We start from the raw sequence: 19,886 nt of genomic DNA on the forward strand, positions 1-19,886 counted from the left end.
TTGGGCCATCTTCTGTTGCTTTCCCAGATACCTTAGCAGGGAGCTGGATTGGAAGTGGAACAGCTGGGACTCGAACTGCCTCCCATATGGGATGCCAGTGCTGACAGTGGCTTAATCCTCTACGCCACAGCACTGGCCCCAATTCTGACCTATTATATTTTTGGGTTTGTTTCTATTTATTATTTCCTCTCTTAACTGTGGGCTACATTTCTCTTCTTTTAAAATGTTAGTATATATTTAAAATATATTTATTTGAAAGGTGGTGAGGGGGAGGGAGAGAGAGAGACAAAGAGAGAGAGAGAAAGACAGAGACAGAGACATCCAGGGCTGGGCTCATCTAGACCCAGGAGCCCAGAACTCAATCTAGGTCTCCCACATGAGTGTCCGGGAGGGACCCAAGCATTTCAGCCATCACTGCTGCCTTCCAAGGTGCCCATCAGTGGAAGCAGAGTGAGGACTTGAACCGAGGCATTTCCTTAGGGGATACAGTTTTCCTGTGCAGCATCTTAACTGCTGTGCCCAACACCAGTCCCTATTCCTGGGTCTCTTGATGTTCCGTTCTATGCCCGAAATTTTGTAGGAAAGAGCAGCGGAGACCAAAATAAAAATATTTACTCTCAGAAAACGTATACTTTCCTTTTTTAGAGTGGGAGCTACGTCCCTTTGACCTTCAGTTGAGCTCAGACTGGACTTCATTACAGCTTTCATTTTGTTCAGTTCACCACTGGCTTCAGATATTTTAAGGGTAGGATCAGAACTTTCTGTCCAGCAGGTGCTGGGATCTGAGCATTTGTGAGATTCCAGAAGACCACTTGTGATTCAAAGCGGAGCCACGGGCCTTTGGGCCAGTGGGGGTTTCTCTTGTTTTGCAGCTTAGACACCTGCCTGGGGGGCCACTGAAGAGCCCTCCTCGCTGTCCACTGCCATATTCCTGCTTTCTGAGTGTTGTTGTAGGGTCTGGTTTGGCTCTGATGCTCCGCTCTGGGGGTATTCTGGAGAGAAGATTCCGGAATGTCTTGAAGGAGGTGTTCTTAGTTCTTTTGCTCTCCCGCTAGGCCGTAGTGTATGAACATCCGTAATGCTTTGTAGCTTATCTGTGTTGCTTTGATTATTTGGGAGAGAATAGGCTTTCTCTGCTGGCTCTCTAGATTTGAATTGGAAGTGGAACCCCAACCAAGTAGACTTCAATAAAGATCTAAAATGTGAAGGGCTGGTGCTGTGGTGTAGCAAGTCTGGTTTGGCCACTGGCATCCCATATGGGTGGTGGTTTGTGTCCCGGCTGCTCCACTTCCAATCCAGCTCCCTACTAATGGCCTGAGTAAGCAGCAGGAGATGGCCCAAGTACATGAGCGAGCCCTTGCACCCATGTGGGAGACCCGGAAGAAACTCCTGACTCCTGGCTTCTGCCTGTCCCAGTGCTGGCAGTTTCAGCCATCTGGGGAGTGAATCATCAGATGGAAGATCTCTCTCTCTCTGTAAACCTGCCTTTCAAAAATAAATAAATAAATGTTGTTTTTAAATCTAAAATTTGTAAAGTGCTTTAAAAAATTTTGACACCTTCAGATAGAATCTAGGAGGTGGATACCCACTCAAAATATGTAAAGATTTTAATAGTTCTTAATAAAAATATGGTCCTATTGACGTGTGATAAACAGGAAGTTGAGGCAACGCGAACTCTTGTATGCCAGAAGAGTGACGCTGTGTCTTTAACTGTAATTTGATATTCCCACCTTCCCAGGATGCACCCGGACCAGTGCTAAGACCCCACCCTATTTGCATATCTAACTGGGGCCCCACCCCCTTGCTTATAAAAGGAGGCGGAAGGCGGAAAGCGGCACTGCGCTTGCGCTCGAAGGCCCTGAGGAGAAGTGGGCTGGGTTTCTGGTCTGTTCTGGGTGCTTCTCTCCCGTGAGCTCTGCCGCCGCGAGGCGTCGACGTCTCCTGCTCTCCCCTGAGCCGCCCTCGAACGACGTACCTTCCAAGCACAGGTACGGTTTTCGGTTTTTCTTTTCTCCCTGGGCTGCGGGCGGTCCCTTCATGGTGGGTATTTGTCAGCGTGGAGCGGCCCACGCCCACGCCCACTCGTGAATGCACATTTAGCGCTTCACTGCCAAACGCGCTCTGCTCCTCTCTCTGCGGGAGAGGAGACCCTGAGTTAAAAAAAACTGAGATATTTGCGCGCACCGCCATTTCTTTCCCACAGCAAGCCCCCAGAAGAAGCCATGCCTGTTTTTAAGGGGGGTGAGTAACTGTCTTGCTTCATAAGCTTTGCGTATTGTAATTGATCTTATATTGCTAGTTGATTGGGAAAGTATTCCTGTGGACTACCCGCCTCTCACTTCGGGCACTGTACAGGATCAGCACCCTGTCTTCATATTTAGTAGAACTGAGTTTCCCTTGGGAAGAAAACTGGTGATTTTTAGAAACGATTTATTTTATTTTATTTGAAAGGCAGAATGACAGAGAGAAAGGGGTCGTCCATCGGCCTGTTCACTCCCCAGATGGCGGTGAGGATCAGGGCTGTGCCGGACCACAGCCAGGAGGCTGGGAATCCCCACGGGTCCCGCAAGCCCTTGGGCCGTCTTCCACTGCGTGCCTGGCACGTGGGCAGGGAGCTGGATCAGAAGCAGCGCAGCCAGGATTCGAACCGGCGCTGCGTTATGGCATCGGGTGCTGCAGGCGGCAGCTAACCCACTGCACCGTCGCACCGGCCTGGAAAACTAGTCGTTTAATTGTCACCGTGACCTGTGAGGAAGGCGTCACCTCACTCCCTCTCCCGGAGGGGGAAGAAAGGCGTGGTGAGGGGGACAGGCTTGTCCCAGGATGCTCTGAGTCCAAAGCCTCAGTCACACAACTTCGATGTGATTTTTCTTATATCTGAACCCAGCCAGTGTCATGTGTCCGAGCCAGCTGCTGCTACAGTAATGCCACGTAACAGAGCACCCCTAAACTCAGGCTTCAAACAGCGTTTATTTTATTAGTCTGCGGTTTACAGCCGCTCTGCTTAAAAATTCCTCAGTGTGGTTTTGGTTACCCGTAGTCCACTGTGGTCCAAACATGTTAAGTGGAAAATTCACCAAGTAGACGATTCCCGTTAGAAGTCGCATGCCTTTCTCAGTCGTGGGGTGAAACCTGCTGTCCTGCTCCGTCCTGGGACGTCTGTCATCCCGTCGTCCGTGTACCCGCTCTGTATACACCACGCACCTGTGAGCCCCTGACTGCCTTAGCTTGGTTCCCAGGTTGTGTTCAGGGACCCTTTCTTGTGCTTCACCCGGCCCCGGAGTGCAAGGTTACTGATGCTCACCGTTCGGCTGTGCTGAAGAAAAGCTGCAGGGTGAGGAGGTGAGAGCTCTCCACTCAGGAAGGGAGGGGAAAGCTCACCCGTGGAGTTTGAACTGAGCAAACCTTTGGATTTCTGCCCTTCCTTGCCCCTTATATATTTAAAAATACATGTTGCCCTTACGAAGGAATGTGTTATTATTTTTAGTTGAGGGTGACTTCAGGAGGCTGGACTAGATTAAAGGGTCTCTGTAGCTCCTCCAACAACTCTGTGTGCCACCACTCCCGGGCGGGAGATATCCAGTAGGGCAGATCTTTCACCCATGACATTGTGAAAGTGGAAAAAAGAAATTTGCGCTGGTTTTGCTGTTGCTGCATAAACTGCACAAGTTAGAACAGTATGTGCTAAGAGCTTAGTGGAGACGGAAGAGGCATGAAATGTGTGCAGGTATGTATAGGAAATAAAACCCCGGGGTACACCGAGTTCAGTACTAACCGGGTTCAGGCCTCGCCTGGGGGTCTTGAATGCCTTCTCAGCGGATAAGGAGGGGCTGCTGTCATTTCTAAGAACTAAAGTAGGGCGCGTGGATGACTCGGGCAGCGGACGGTGGGATGGCTGCTGTGTTGTGCTTTCTCTTATCACCTCCCTTCGCAGAGTGCTGCCAATGTCCTGTTTGTTTTCACAGCACAGAGCTGTTTTGTCGCCTCTCCTTTCAATGTCTCCTTCTCAGCTGTGCCCTGGGGGGCCTCACATTTCATAACCAAAGCTGCCTATCAACGTATTTTGCTAAAGAAAATACATTTAGTCTGGAGAGAAGTCATGTCTCCCTGAGGAAGAGGAGCAGCTGCAGCCTGTAGTCGTTTTCAAAGGCTCTGTCACTCACGATTAGTCTCCTTAGTTGAACCGTTGGAGGTCAGAGGTGAAGATGTGCAGGGGACTTAGTAAGAAAGGGAAGCATGTTGGGGGGCCACCTGCTCTGTGCTACCAAAGCTGGTGCAAGCAGAGGCTCCCAGTCACCCCTGAATGACACACTGCTGTCCGCATGGCCTTGTGCAGAAATGAGCCTTGCATAGGCCGAGTAGCCCACTCCTCCCAACACACTGCCTCCAGGGCGGCAGTGGGAGACGCAGGAGTTGACGCCTAAGCGTGTCCTCTCGTTCTCCCCTGACGGAATATAAAGGCATCTTATTTTCTAGCCTTTGTGGCTAGAGCCGGCCCCGCTGGCCTGGTGATCCTGGGTCTCTGTCCCACTTCTCTGTTGGTCGGTTGGTGTGGTTGGAACCACACTGCTGCCTCCAGTAATGAGAGGAGGCAGTCAGGTCTGGGGAGGGAATGAAAAAGTTCCCAGGGCACAAGGCAAATGAATGAATTCCACTGATCTTGTGTGGTTCCTTATGGGATCATCCATCATGATTTAAAAACATGAAGCCCAGAGGAACTGTAGGCAGGCATCCCGCCCCGAGACACAGAAATGGTGGAATTTGTGGCTGAAAAACTCATTTGCCTTCCTGTTACTGTTACCCGCATCGTGGCCATAATGCTGTATTAAGTAGGGTATCATCATGTCATTTAGTTCTCCGCTGGCTCCAGGAGCCCTGGCTTTCCTCATCCTGCCATAACTCGCTCATATGAACCAGTTCCCAAGCTGCAACATCAGCATATACCTGCTGCAGACCCACCGTGTGCGCAGCAGAGAGGGTGCAGAAAAGCTTTGTGCTTGCCCTGGTCCTCGGGAAACTTATCTTCCTCTTGCTTTGCTCCTTTAATGCCTTTTTATATATTTTTAATGCAATACTGGAAACACACAAAAGAAAATATGTTTCAAAGTATAGTCACAGAAGAAAAAGCCACGAAGTCATTGCCTGACTTAGTGACTAAAATTACCAGTAGAACTGGATCTACCTGGGGGTTAATGGGCTCTCCTGCACCCGTCTCATCCCGTTACAGAAATCTCTGCTGGTTTTGTGTTTTCCTTCCCGTCTTTTGCTTTACTAGCTTTATCAGCAATGTTCACACATACACGGGGCCTTCAAAAAGTTCATGGAAAAACGCACTTTTTAAAAATTCCATTCTGTTTCTTTTTTTCATGAACTTTTTGAAGTGCCTTTTTTTGTGTGTATTTTTTTAAGTTTTTCTTTTGAGCCTTATGAAATGGTATCATAATCTATTATTTTGAGACTTGATTTTTTTTCACTCAATATGATTTCTAAGGTTTATCCCATTTTAAAGTTCTTTTCTCTCCTTTTCTTTGAATTGAGATTTTTGTTTGCATTTGTTTTGCTCTCACATTCAGCTTTCCTTTCTATCAGCTTGGCATTTTAAAAGTCCACAATTAAAAATCCCAAAGTAAGAAAAGTAAAATTACAAGAAAGTTAAAATCATTTTTATATTATTTTCTCTTGAAATTTTATTTACTTAGTAAAATTGAAAGTCTATCTCAGCTTTCCCTTCTCAGTAATGTAAGGACTTTATCATGTCAGTGACCTCCTCCTGTCATTATGATTGATGGTTTCCATTTCTGGCTTTAAAAGACTCACAAATTAGATTATTATTTGCATTTTATATGGATAATGTTTTAGAATTATCTACCTGCTTTTGAGTTTATTTGCTAACTGTGCACCTGAGAACTTTATTCTGGGCCGTTTTTCTTGTTCCATTTTTAAAAGAATTCCTTTAGTGATGATCTGTTCGTAGTAAAATCTCAGTTTTGGTTAATAAGGAAAGGTCATCTCATATCATTCTTAAAAGAACCCTTTGCCTGGTACACGCTTCCAGAAGGATGATTGCTTTCTCTTAGGCCTTTGGTGACTTTGTTCAGGGTTTCGTGCCTTCCGTGGCTGTGCCTGAAACCGTGGTGCTGATCTCAGCACTGCTGTTCAGAGGGTGATCTGCCAGGTCCTCTGGGGGCTTTTAGATCCTCTGTTTTTGATGTGCTGTGGTTTCATTGCAGTGCACCTAGGGAGAAATTTTGTTTTATTTCTTTTGTTTATGGAGACAGTCTCCCACTTAACAATGGTTCGACTTAGAATTTTCATCTTTATGAGGGTGCAAAAGAGATAGGCATGCAGTAGAAACAGTAGTTTGAATTTTGATCTTTTCCGAACTCTCTCAGGGTACTGGGCACTGGCCATAGCTCCCAGTCAGCCCTTCCATCATGAGGGTAAACCACAGATATTCCACAGCATACTTGTGGAATAAGTGCATTTTCAACTTGTGATTGCTTTATCAGGACATAACCACATTTTAAATTGAGGAGTATCTGTGCATGTTGTACTTGTACTAGAAGATTAACATATTAGTATTTCTAGAAAATTCCTATTGATTATCACTTTAAATATTGCCTCTCAGGGCTAGCATGTTCGTGTAGCAGGTTAAGTCTTAGGCTGAGACGCCGGCATCCCATATAGGTACCAGTTCATGTCTTGGCTGTTCCACTTTCGATCCAGCTCCATGTTAATGGCCTGGTAAAAGCAGCAGCAGATGGGCCCAAGTACTTGGGCCCCTGCTACCCATGTGGGAGACCTGGAAGAAACTCCTGGCTTGTGGCTTCGGCCTGGCCCAGCCCTGGCTGTTGCTGCCATCTGGGGAGTGAATCAGCAGATAGAAGATCTCTTCTCTGTCTCACTCTCTCTGTAACTCTGACTTTTAAATAAATAAATAAATCTTTAAAAAAATGCTGCCTCTTGTCCAATCACTCTTTTCTCTCCTGTCACTCCAGTTAGACAGTCTAGTGTGTCCTTTTCTATCTTCCATATATCTGGTCTTTAACAGTTTTAACCTCTGTGCCTATTTGTGTTGCATTCTGAATAATCTCTTATGATATATCTTCAAGTTCGAGTACTACTTTCTGATATTTTAAATCTAAATTGAGTTTTTTTTTACTTCAACAATTATATTCAGTTTACAAAATTTTTATTTGGTTTCTACTATACCTCATCATGTTTAAGCAAGTTTTAATTACTTGTTCATTTTCCTAATTTTGTATTTTATCTGTTTAAATAAATAGTAACAGTTATTTTATACCATGTATCTGGTTGGTGCAGGAGTTCCAAGATCTGAAGTGGGTGGGTGTAAAAATCTACCATTTGTGCTGAGTCCCACTCAGGGTGGCTTATTTCCTAGTGAGGATGCTGGCCTTTGATTGTGAGCTCACGGAGGTTCGATCTTCATCTAAGGAAGTCTTGATGGCCCACCTAGGAAATGTTTTCCAGCAGAGAGGGTTTGCATTTGCTTCTGCTAGGAGCCAGGGCCATTACCAGCTTGGTCTTCCTTCAAAAGCACTGACCTCAGAATCGTGTCCTCAGCATTATCGTAGTCAGTGATTGGTTGTTATATTAATTGTAATCACTTGGTATTTTTAGTGCCTTGCACCATCCTGGGTGTTCCATGAACACTGTTTCTAACCTGCACAAAAGCTTGGTAATCCACTTCACTGATGTGTAGACAGAGGCTCAGAGAGGCCTTCCGCGCATTCTCTCATCAAAACCCACTCTGCTTTCCATACCTACCTCAAGTGCTGCCTCCTCAGTGGCACTGTCCTTGAACCACAGAGCTGAGTTATATTCTTGCTCCCTTGCATTCTCATACGTCATTTATTTTATTTTATTTTTTATCTCAACGTTAATTTTTTTTGTAATGCATCATTTATATCAGCTAGTAGGGTACTCATCCCATTTTGCAGATGAAGCACTGAGGTCTCTAGTTTCATTGCTAGGCACTTGTGAAGATTTTCCTGACAACTGTACCCTGGGAGCAAGGACGTCGCCTCAGCAATTTCTGCATTCATCTTTCTCCATCTCTCCTGTGCGATTTCTGGTTCCTCACCTTCCCCATCCACATGCAGAATGCAAGACTTAGAGGAAGCATTCAGAAATGTTAGATAAATTAAATTTAGGCAGGAACAAGTGGGGAAGGGTCCCCAAGCTTATGTGATTGCCAGGTGATTACAGTTGTCAATATGTGCTGCTCTGACCCATCTGAAATCCCCTTCTCCGTGGGCCTCTGCTGGTCCTTCGGTTTCCTCCGGTAAGCAGTCCTTAAGTGGGATTTGTTTAAAATTGCAGTTGGCGTGTGTTTTAGTGAGTCACCTTGACTCTTCATGAGTTTCTCCGCCTTTCATAAGCCAGATCTTTGGCATTTTATTGACCCGTCTTTCTGTGTCATGTTTAAGGAGATCTCCCGGAGGGTTGTTTATTTTTACCTCTCTTGTCTGTGGATAGAAGTCAGCATTTCCATAAATACCTCAAGAGCAAGTTTCATCATAAGTTTATAATGTTTCCTCCAAATTTGAATGAAAATTACTTGAGTTGCCAGCTTCTGGGTCAGCCAGAAGTCCTGAATTATTGGGACTTTCCTCTCCAAAGGGCCATCCGAGCATTCCAGGGTTCCAGGGTTCCTGTAGTTAAAGAGTCGCTCACAGCTTGTAATGCCAAATAGGGAAAAAGCTCTGTTTGCCATCCTTTTAGTGTTTCTTACCGACACAAGGTGGCGCTGTTGAGCATGGGGGTGGGGGAGCTAACGCCACTGGGCTACATGGCTGTGAAGCCTGGTAACCCCAGAATAACCAACTGCTCCTCAAAGGTCCTGTGCCAGATCAGGTTTGTGGAGCCGCTCACCTGGACCCCACAACTCCTATGCCTTTTCCAAGGCAGAAGGTGAGTGAGGGCCACGCAGAATCAGTTGTTTTTTTCTTTTAGCTCCTGAAAGAAAACAAAAATTAATTTGGTTCTCTCCCCTGACAAGAAAGATTTATTGCCTCTAAAATCTTTTTAAAAACAATATCCAATGGGCAAGGAACACTTAGACTTTAGATAAAACAAAAGATAGCTATGTTTTGTGGCAAAATACTAACTATACTCCAGGATTCTACCCATTAGTAGTAGAACCACCCAAAATATAGCTGGGTACATGATCATCTGAGTGGACATTTCCTGACATCTCTTGTAACTAAGTGTGCCAGTGGGGTAGGAACAGAGGTGGTGCATGCAACCTCAAATCACAGCATTTGAAAGGAAAATACTTGCCTTCTACCCTCTCTACCCTCTCCCTACAGGCTGGAATTTGATGGGTTTTAGCAAGTCCACTTCAACCACATGGATGAGGACAGTAATACTCTAGGCTAAAGAACAACACTAAGATGGAAGGAACCAGATTCTCACTGATCACTAAGGGCAGAGAAATCATGACAGCCTCAAACTATTTACCTATGGATGAATCCATGAAAGCCAAATCAATTCCTACCTCATTTGAACCACTGTGTTTTATCAGCAACTAAGCCAGTGCCCCAGTTAACACACACCCTCTCTGGTGGGACTGGAAAACATACAGGGTCAATCTTACCCGTGAGCATGGAGGGGGAATTTCATGTACCTCTCTATAAAACAGCAGCAGGCAAAACACAGGTTTAGTGGAACATCCTATTGCATGTAATTTTGGGATTCTGAAGGCTTCAATGAAGTTCAAGGAGGAGAGAAAGATAGAGAATCTTGCCTTCATAATCACAAATACATAGAAGCAAAGTTATTTGGGTTGCATCCTTGTGGAGTGGAGGGAGAATGAGTTTGGAATCAGATATTTCAAGGTTCATATCCTATCTATCATTTTGTCATTCAACTCACTACTTTCTTATCTGTGAAATGGGAATTGGATTAAATGAGATGATACTGTTAAAGGTTCTGAAACAGGATGTGGTAAAAACTAGGTGCTAAATGAAAATAAGTTGTCTTTCTATGTTTAGCTTTTTTATTTTTTAAATGTCAGTGTGTCACTATCTGGTTTTTTTTTAAGATTATTTATTTATTTATTTGAAAGAGTTACACAGAGAGAGGAGAGGCAGAGAGGAGAGAGAGAGAGGTCTTCCATCTGATAGTTCACTCCCCAGTTGGCCGCAACAGCCGGAACTGTGCTGATCAGAAGCCAGGAGCCAGAAGCTTCTTCTGGGTCTCCCACGTGGGTGCAGGGGCCCAAGGATTGGGCCATCTTCTACTGCTTTCATAGGCTATAGCAGAGAGCTGGATGGGAAGTGGAGTAGCCGGGTCTTGAACCAGCGTCCATATGGGATGCCAGTGCTTTAGGCCAGGGCGTTAACCCTCTGTGCCACAGTGCTGGCCCCTGTTTTTTTTTTTTTTTTTTTTTTTTTTTAAGATTTATTTATTTATTTGAAAGTCAGAGTTACACAGAGAGAGGAGAGACAGAGAGAGAGAAGTCTTCCATCTGCTGGTTCACTCCCCAGTTGGCTGCAACGGCTGAAGCCAGGAGCCAGGAGCTTCTTCCAGGCCCCCAACATGGGTGCAGGGGCCCAAGGATTTGGGCCATCTTCTGCTGCTTTCCCAGGCACAGCAGAGAGCTGGATAGGAAGTAGAGCAGCCGGGACACGAACTGGTGCCCATATGGGATGCTGACACTGCAGGCTGCTGCTGTACCCGCTACACCACAGCGCTGGCCCCTATGTTTAGCCTTTTAATCCTTGCAACAACTTGTTTCTTGTGTACAAGAATCTCAGTGGTCTGACTTTTTATTTTTTTACACCTCTTTGGCTTCATCTTGGGCATCTTTCCCTTGCCCATGACTCTCAATGACTCCCGAAGCCCCTGGCCGTCTTCCCTTCAGCACTGTAGCCATTCAAGTTCCTTTCTGCTTCTAGGTCTTTGCACATCCTTTCCTTTCTACTTGGAACCTCATCACATTGTCACACCTCAGAGAAGCTCTCTTAAGGCTGCTGTATCTTTAGCCTTGCCCATTATGGTAGGCAGAATAAGGGCCTGTGGGTTAATACCCTGGCCTGAAGTGCTGGCATCCCATATGGGCACCGGTTCTAGTCCCGGCTGCTCCTCTTCTGATCCAGCTCTCTGCTATGGCTTGGGATAGCAGTAGAAGATGGCCCAAGTGCTTGGGGCCCTGCACCCACGTGGGAGACCTGGAAGAAGCTCCTGGCTCCTGGCTTCTGATCAGCACAGCTCTAGCTGTTGCCGCCAATCGGGGAGTGAACCAGCGGATGGAAGACCTCTCTCTCTGTCTCTACCTCTCTTTGTAACTCTTTCAAATAAATAAACTCTTTAAAAAAAACTGGGATTATTTTTCATCAAGATGGTGCCAAAGGCGAAGGGAGCTCCTGCCCCTCCCAAAGCTGAAGCCAAAGCAAAGGCTTTGAAGGCCAAAAAGGCAATCCTGAAAGGTGCCTACAGCGCAAAAGAAGATCTGTATGTCTCCTGTGCTCCAGTGGCCCAGGACACTGTGCTCTGGCAGCAGCACAGACATCCTCAGAAGAGCACCCCCAGGAGGAACAAGCTTCACCACTGGGCCGTCATCAAGTTCCCCGACCACCAAGTCTGCCATGAAGAAGATAGAAGACAATAACCCACTCGTGTTGTTCACTGTGGATGTCAAGTTCAGCAAGCAGCAGATCCAACAAGATGTGAAGAAGCTATGACACTGATGTGGCCAAGTCAGTTCCCTGATAGGACCTGTTGGAGACAAGAAGGCATATGTTTCCCTGGCTCCCAATTATGATGCTTGGATATTACCAACAAAATTGGGATTCAGCTGGCTAATTCCAAATATGTTTTTTTTTTCCACCATAAACAAAACAAACAAACAAAAACAAAACCTGGGATTAGGTTAAATGATTAAGGTAACAGATGGAATTAAGTTTACCAATCAGCTGGCCACCACATAGGGAGATTGGGAATATCTGTCTGGGCCCATTGTTATCAGTGTTAAGGGAGGTCCTTAAAAATAGAGGAGTTGAAGAGAGGCAAAGAAGTAGGAGGAGAGAAGCAAGGTCAGAGCGATACCACGATCCTACCTTTGACAATGAATGAAGGGGCCGCAAACTAAGAAATGTGGGTGGCCTCTGGAACCTGCAAAAGGCAAAGAAAGAGATTCTGTCCTAGAGCCTCCAGAAGGAAGAGCCCTTCTGATACCTTGACTTTAGCCCTGTGACTTGCTTTTGGACCACCATGTTTAGTCATATAGGACTCAGAAGGTCATAACTGGAAGATAATACATTTGGGTTTGAAGCCACTAAATTGGTGGTAACTTGTTAGCAGTGGGCATAGAGAACTCATACACCCATACACCAGCCCAGTCTCTAATATTCTTTTTTATTTTTGACAGGCAGAGTTAGACAGTGAGAGAGAGAAAGACAGAGAGAAAGGTCTTCCTTCCATTGGTTCACCCCCCAAATGGCCACTATGGCCGGTGTGCTGCACCGATCTGAAGCCAGGAGCCAGGTGCTTTCCTCCTGGTCTCCCATGCGGGTGCAGGGCCATCCTCCACTGCCTTCCCAGGCCACAGCAGAGAGCTGGACTGAAAGAGGAGCAACCGGGACAGAATCCGGTGCCCCAATCGGGACTAGAACCCGGGTACCGGCGCCACCGGCAGAGAATTAGCCTAGTGAGCCATGGTGCCTGCCTCTAATATTCTTTAACTCATTATCACCTTTCTGAATTCTTTCCCAGCACTTACTACACTCTGCAAATTATCTTCTTTGTTTATTTATCCACTTAATGACTCTGGTCAAATGTGCCTTTTATGAAGACGGAAATGTCCGTCTCATTCACCAGCTCCCTGCTAGAGTGTGGATCATGGAGCATGTATTCCATAACTGGAATGCATGCATGAATAAACATGTGAAACACATGAATGGAAAATTTGGAGCTCATGTTCCTCAGCTGTAGGGCTTTAGATTTCAACAGGGACATCGAACATTTCCAAGAGTGTACAAGGAGATGGAAGGGTAATGGTGGAAGCAACCATATGACAGAGTTGGTAGGAAAACAGACCAGGAATTCTGATCACCAGCCAAACCAAGTCCTAAAATTCAAGTTCTATTTGGGAGGGAGACAGGGTAGAAAAGATGAAAACACAGCCAATTTTTTAAAAGCCCATTTTCCAAGCCTGCTTATAATTGGCTATAAATCTTTAGTGACCATCAGGAGATGAGCAGAATGCCCCATAGGCTGCTTTGGAAACTCAGGATGGGACATTGGAAGTTTTTAACTCCCTGCAATAGTTCAACTCGTTCACAGCGAGACCCGGCCCTCTGCTGTCACTGGAGTGTGTGTTTGTTTAATTAGGGTGCCGAGTAGAGCCTCATCCGGTGGCAGATGTTGCCATGTGTAATATAATAAATAACAGGCTTTATAGGACCCAGCAGGCAGTAGAGCCTTCAGTTAGCAGATGGCGAAATATTAAACTGGCAGAGCAATAACTTAACTGCCTGAATCAGCTGGTCCCAGCCCAGATTTGCTCTGACATGAATCAGCTTCATATAGGATGTGTCACTCAGCCTCAGACTCCTACCCCCACCTGCCCTCCCTCTCTTTCCCTTCTAGGACCGTTCTTTCCTTGGCATCCCATTATTAAAGTCAGCTTCCTGGGGGAGTCAAATTTTGTAACTGCCTTAGCAGGTGGATGAGAAGTGCTTGCTGGCCTGGATGGTAGGCTTGCTTTGTGGGAGAAGGAAAAGCAATAAACCTAGGGATGTCCTCCAGTGCTGGTCTCTGCCTGGCTCCAAATTAGCCAGACAGTATTGTACCTTGCCCGCGGGTCCTTGTGCAGGAAGCCATTTCCACTGGCTCCAGAAATCCTTCTGTTCTGTTCTGGTTGACTGAATTAGCCCAAGGAGACCCCAGTGGAGGAGAAAGCAGGCCATTTGGGTCTGGACAAATAGAGCCTGCAAAGGGATTGACTGACAACTGTAAAATCACTCAGAAGGTGGAGAGTGGGGCATTGGACTTACTGACCAAATGTCAGGTTTTACTACTCATGTTCAGAGGGCTGCCCACATTCTCAGACCCTGGATGAGGGCTGGGCATGCCAGGCCTACCCCGTCTTCATAACCATAACCCTTGCTGTGTTTTCTGTGTGCCAGGCACTATCCTGCAAACTTTATGGACATTAATTCACTTAATCCTCACCACAGGAAACCTTCAGCCCATTTCTCACATGAGAGAAAAACTGAGGTTCTGAGAGGTGGGATCATACAAGTAGGAGATACCAGAGGAGGGCTGCAACCCAATCCCGTCTAAATTCAGAGGTAGTGATTGCACTATCCTTGACTCCAGGAGACTTCAAAGAATACTTGGACAAAAGGTGACAAACGCACAGGCAAAATAGCACCCAGAAAGTGAAGTGGAGTATTGACCCTAGGGAAGACGATATGGTGTTTATCACATTGGTGGACACTTACTGAAATAAACTTGCCTGGCTTTCAATAGAGACCTGAAATAGACGCTCTTGTTTAATCCTCACAGCAAGCCTTTGAGGCAGCTACAATTATAATCTAATTTTACTGATGAAAAAAATCAGGACTAGAGGATGATTTGACTTGTCCAAGGTCACACAGGCAGTAAGAAGGAGGGCCTGGATTGAAGCAGAACCTGTCTGAACAGAGCTCTTGCTCTCATTACTCAGAGCTTTTTTTCCCAAAAGTCTTCTTGGCAGAAGGAGCATTGAAGATGTGAAGAAGTTGAAAGGAGGGAAAGGCATCCCAGGCAGAGGGAGCAGCATGAGCAAAGGCCTGGGAGTTGTGGCAGTGGTGGGTGTGTGTGAGGAGATGAGGGAGATGAGGCTAACTGCTGGAGACAGAGCAGGGAAGCGGTCAGTGTCATGCGGAAAGTGTTTAGCTCTTCTTCCCAGGTAAAGGTGAGGTGTGGAAGTTTTCTGAGCTCATAGAAGATAATGCAGACAAAAGGCCCTTTCAGATTAGGATGGTAAGTTTGCCCCACCCTCTGCTGCATTAACATTTGTGGGGAAGATGGCTGTCAAGACTGCCACGCTTCTTGTGGTGTAGGGAGCATTTGTGAGCCCTTTGTATGGATGAGGGCTGGCTGCTACTGCTCCTTTTGACCTTGACCTCTCAATGTCTAGAATCTTTCAGGCTAGTTTCCTCTGTGCTCTGTGTTGCCAGACCACTTGTTTCCCAATCTAGCCATTTCCTTCTTTTCCAACTGTGACTACCCAAGTAGAGGTCATCTGTCATCTCCACCTATCATACATCCATCCATGCAACAGGAAAAAGGGGGTTTGAAATCACAAGTAAGGGGAATATGATAGAGTATTGTGGTATAGTGAGTAAAGCCATCACTTGCAACCCTGGCATCCCTTGTGGGTGCTACTCATGTCCTGGCTGCTCTACTTATGATCTAGCTCCCTGCTAATGGTTTGGGAAAAGCAGAAGATGGCCCAAGTGTTTGAGCCCCTGCTAGTCATGTGGGAGACCCAAATGAAGCTCCTGGCTCTTGGCTTCACTCTGGCCCAGTACTGTCTATTGTAGCCATCAGAGGAGTAACCCAGTGGATGGAAGATCTCCTTCTCTCTCTCTGTCTCTGCCTTCTATATGTAACTCTGACTTTCAAAATAAATAAATCTTTAAAAGTAAAAAAGCAATCACAAGTAAAATGTGCCGTTGCTTTCTGTAGCCCAACAAGATCTGACCTCTGCCAGTATCACAGGAAGCACTCCTCCTTGCTTCCTGTGCTCCACTTTCTCTGACCCATCACAAATCACAAATTTTATTTTAGGAGATTTATTTATTCATTTTAAAGGCAGAGTTAGAGAGAATCTTCCATTGGCTGATTCAACCCCCAGATGGCTACAATGACTGGGGCCGGGCAGGTCCAAAGCCAGGAACCAGAAGCTCCTTCTGGGTCTCCCACATAGGTGGAAGGGGCCCAAGGACTTGGGTCATCTTGTATTGCTTTTTTAGGCACATTAGCAGAGAGCTGGATCAGAAGTAGAGCCAGTGGGACTTGAACTGGTGCCCATATGGGATGCCATAATTGCAGGTGGCAGCTTTACCTGCTACACCCAGTGCCAGCCTCCCCACCAATCACTTTTTAAACCCTCATCATTTTGTAGATTGTTGCCCACTATATGTTCAAGCCCTTCCCCCTCCAACTGTGGGTGGAGTTTACCTGAGTTAGGCTTGGCCAGATGACTTGTTTTGGCCGATAGTATATTGGTGAATTTAGTATGAACATGAAATTTTGAAATGTGGTAGAGTTGTTGGGCTTGCTTGCTTCCCTTTTGCTTACGGCTGTGAAAGCAATTTTCCTGGGTAACTTGCTGGTCCCAGAAGAGTGAGAGATGCATTGAACCGATGGCCTGAAGTCAAGCCCTGCTTTGATCGGCCAAACCTAAGCTGGACAGCAGACACATGAATGAGATATATTTGGCTGCTGTTGTAAGCCACTGGTTAGATACTACACAGCACTGCTGTGGTGGGGCTAATCCAGCCTGCTTTACTTTATTCATGATCATTAAGTTTGAGATTTCTATCTTTACTCCTTGTTAAGTTGTTTTCATGAGAAAAGAGACATTGTCTATTTTTGTCACTCTAACTCCAGCGATGATCAATCTATCTATCATCCATCCATTCTTTTGAATGACTGAATACACCTAGAATACTTAGTACAGTACATGTAGCCAATCGATATTTGCTGAATGGAATTGTTGAACCATCCAAATCAATTTATGTGTATCCTAATAAGTATATCTTTAAACTCACGTTGGCACATGGGCCAAAATGACTAGTTGTGACACTTCTAGCCCCCTTTCTGCTCTCTCTTATCACACAAGAGATTTTCCTTATAAGAATACCCACACTGAAAACAGATGATGTGTCAACTCAGTAATTTAAACCATGAATCTGTACTTGGTTGAAGATGAACTTGTTTGGAAGAAAAATGAGAAAAATGCTTGTGACCGTCCAACAGAATCCTGGATAAGTGCATCAATTTTGGTTCTTAGCAGATCTAGCACATAATAAAATAAAAGTGCTGAGGTCAGCATCAGAGGAAAACCACACTTCTTATTTTCACAAACACAGTTTTGGGGACAGTAATCATATCTATTAGCAAGGGTGACACTACCGTGGGCTTGGCAGAAAAATGAGCTCTCCAACATTGCAAAATGAGCAAAGTAGAGATCGATAAATCATAAAATTAGTTGAGACATCATCTATCTTTCGTGGCTTTCCCTTTATTTCTGCCACAGTCCCTCAGGACACTAATTCATTTATTGCATTTTATCGTTGGAAAAACACGTCAAGGTTTGGAGACTGCATTCAGTTAGGGGAACAGGGGCAATAATGTGTGTCATTAATTAGGCAGGTTTGGGGGGTTCAATTCAAACTCTGGTCCCAACTGACTTTCATAAATTGAGTTTTAAGACTGCTTCTCTGTCTTGTTTTACTTTATGAAAAAGGAGTGTTATTGAAATGTGCCCTAAGAGGGAGAGAGAGGGACAGATCTCATTTCAAAGAAGCAATAAATTTAGGGACAAACTAGGTGATAAACCACATACAATCTGAGTTGTTTATTTTTGTCACATAATTGAAGTAAGTGTAGTACACAGAACTTGGAGTACATATATGTGTCATCTGGTGGCTGTATTCCTTATTAAAGGCATATGCCAAAGAGATTTTAAAAAATTATTATGTCTAGATGACATGACATGAGATCTACCCTCTGAACAAAATTTTAAGTATATAATACAGTATCATTGGCCGTAGGTATATCTTTACATATACATCTTGTACAGCAGGTCTTTAGAACTTGTCTTGCTTAGCTGATTGATTAGTAACTTTCCATATTCACATCCCCTCCATTACTAGCAATTACCATTGTACTCTTTGATTCTGCCAACTTGACTGCAACCTCATGTAAATGGAATCATGCAGCATTTGTCTTTGTATGGTAGGCTTACGTAGTGTGATGTCCTCAAGGTTGAATCCATGTTGTGTTCTGCAAAATTTTCTATCCTTTCAAGACTGAGTAATATTCCACTGTATGCCTACAGCACATTTTCCCTTGAGTTGTTTCCACATCATAGCTATTTTGAATAATGCTGTAATGAACATGTGAGTGCTAATATATCGTTGAGATCATGATCTCAATTATTTTGTGCATGTAGGATTGATGAGTCATATAGTAGTTTTCCTTTCAATGTTTTGAGAAACCATCATTGTTTTCTATAGTGGCTATACCATTTTGCATTCCTACCAGTAGCATGCAAAGATTCCAATTTTTCCACATCTTGCTGACACTTCTCTTTATTTCATAATGAAATATGTGAAGTGATACCTCATTGAGGTTTGGATTTGCCTTTAGTATTGTTGATGATTAGTGATGAGTTTTTTTTTTTTTAACATATACTTGTTGGATTAACTAAGGAGGTAAAGACTTACATACCGAAAACTAAAGAACATTGATCAGAGAAGTTGAAGATGACATAAACAGATGGGAATACAGCCCATATTCATGAGTTGAAAGACTTAATACTGTTAAAGCATCCATATCATCAAAAGTAATCTACAGATTAAGTATAGTTCCTATTAAAATCCCAAAGGCATTTTTTTTTTGACAGGCAGAGTGGACAGTGAGAGAGAGAGACAGGGAGAAAGGTCTTCCTTTGCCATTGGTTCACCCTCCAATGGCCGCCGCGGCCAGTGCGCTGCGGCCGGCGTACCGTGCTGATCCAATGGCAGGAGCCAGGTACTTATCCTGGTCTCCCATGGGGTGCAGGGCCCAAGCACCTGGGCCATCCTCCACTGCACTCCCGGGCCACAGTAGAGAGCTGGCCTGGAAGAGGGGCAACCGGGACAGAATCCGGCGCCCCGACCGGGACTAGAACCCGGTGTGCCGGCGCCGCAAGGCGGAGGATTAGCCTAGTGAGCCGCGGCGCCGGCCACCCAAAGGCATTTTTCACACAAATAGAAAAAAAATCCTAAAACTCACATGGAAACACAAAAGATTATTAGTAGCCAAATCAGTCTTAAGAACTAAGAATGAATCTAGAAGTAGTGTACTTAATAATTTCAAAATATATAGCTGTGATAATCAAACAGTGTGATGCTGGCATAAAGAGAGACATAGACCAGTGGAACAAAAGAGCAGAACCAGAAATAAATCCATGCATATGCATTCAACTATGTTTGACAAAGGTGCCAGAAATATGCAGTGGAGAAATGGTAGTTTCTTTAATGAGTGATATGGGAAAAACAGGATATCCACATGCAATAATTGTATACTTCTCTAACATCGTATGGAAAAATCAGTTCAGAATGGAGTAAAGACTTAAATGTAAGCTATGAAATTGTAAAAATTCTAGATGAAGACAAGAAAATGCATGACATTGGTCTTGGCAATGATTTTATGGTGATGACACCAAAAGTACAGGCAACAAAAGCAACAGTAAACGAATGGACTGCATTACAAAGTGTCTGAACAGCAAAAGGAACAATCAACATAGTGAAAGGGCAACCCATAGAATGGGAGAAAATATTTGCAAACTACGCATCTGATAAGGGGTCAGAGTCCAAAATACATAAAAAGCAAAAATGCCCCTAACATTTTGATTTTAAAATGTGCTGAAGCCTTGAATAGATATTTCTCCAAAGGAAACATTAAATAGATGTTTAAAGTTCCTGAAATCATGGTGTTTTTTTCAATTTGATTTTGGGCACTTAGGTAAGCTTATTGCTATTCCTAAAGTGTCCTGGAATCAAAGAAACATAATTATTAGACTGGATATTTCAGTTATCAATTGCTGCATATTAAACCACCCTCAAATTTAGTGGGTTAGGACTAATTAATTATTGCTA

This window comes from Oryctolagus cuniculus, chromosome 19, assembly GCF_051225735.1.
Source record: "Oryctolagus cuniculus isolate XC-2025 breed Fujian yellow rabbit chromosome 19, ASM5122573v1, whole genome shotgun sequence".
NCBI classification, from domain to species: domain Eukaryota; kingdom Metazoa; phylum Chordata; class Mammalia; order Lagomorpha; family Leporidae; genus Oryctolagus; species Oryctolagus cuniculus.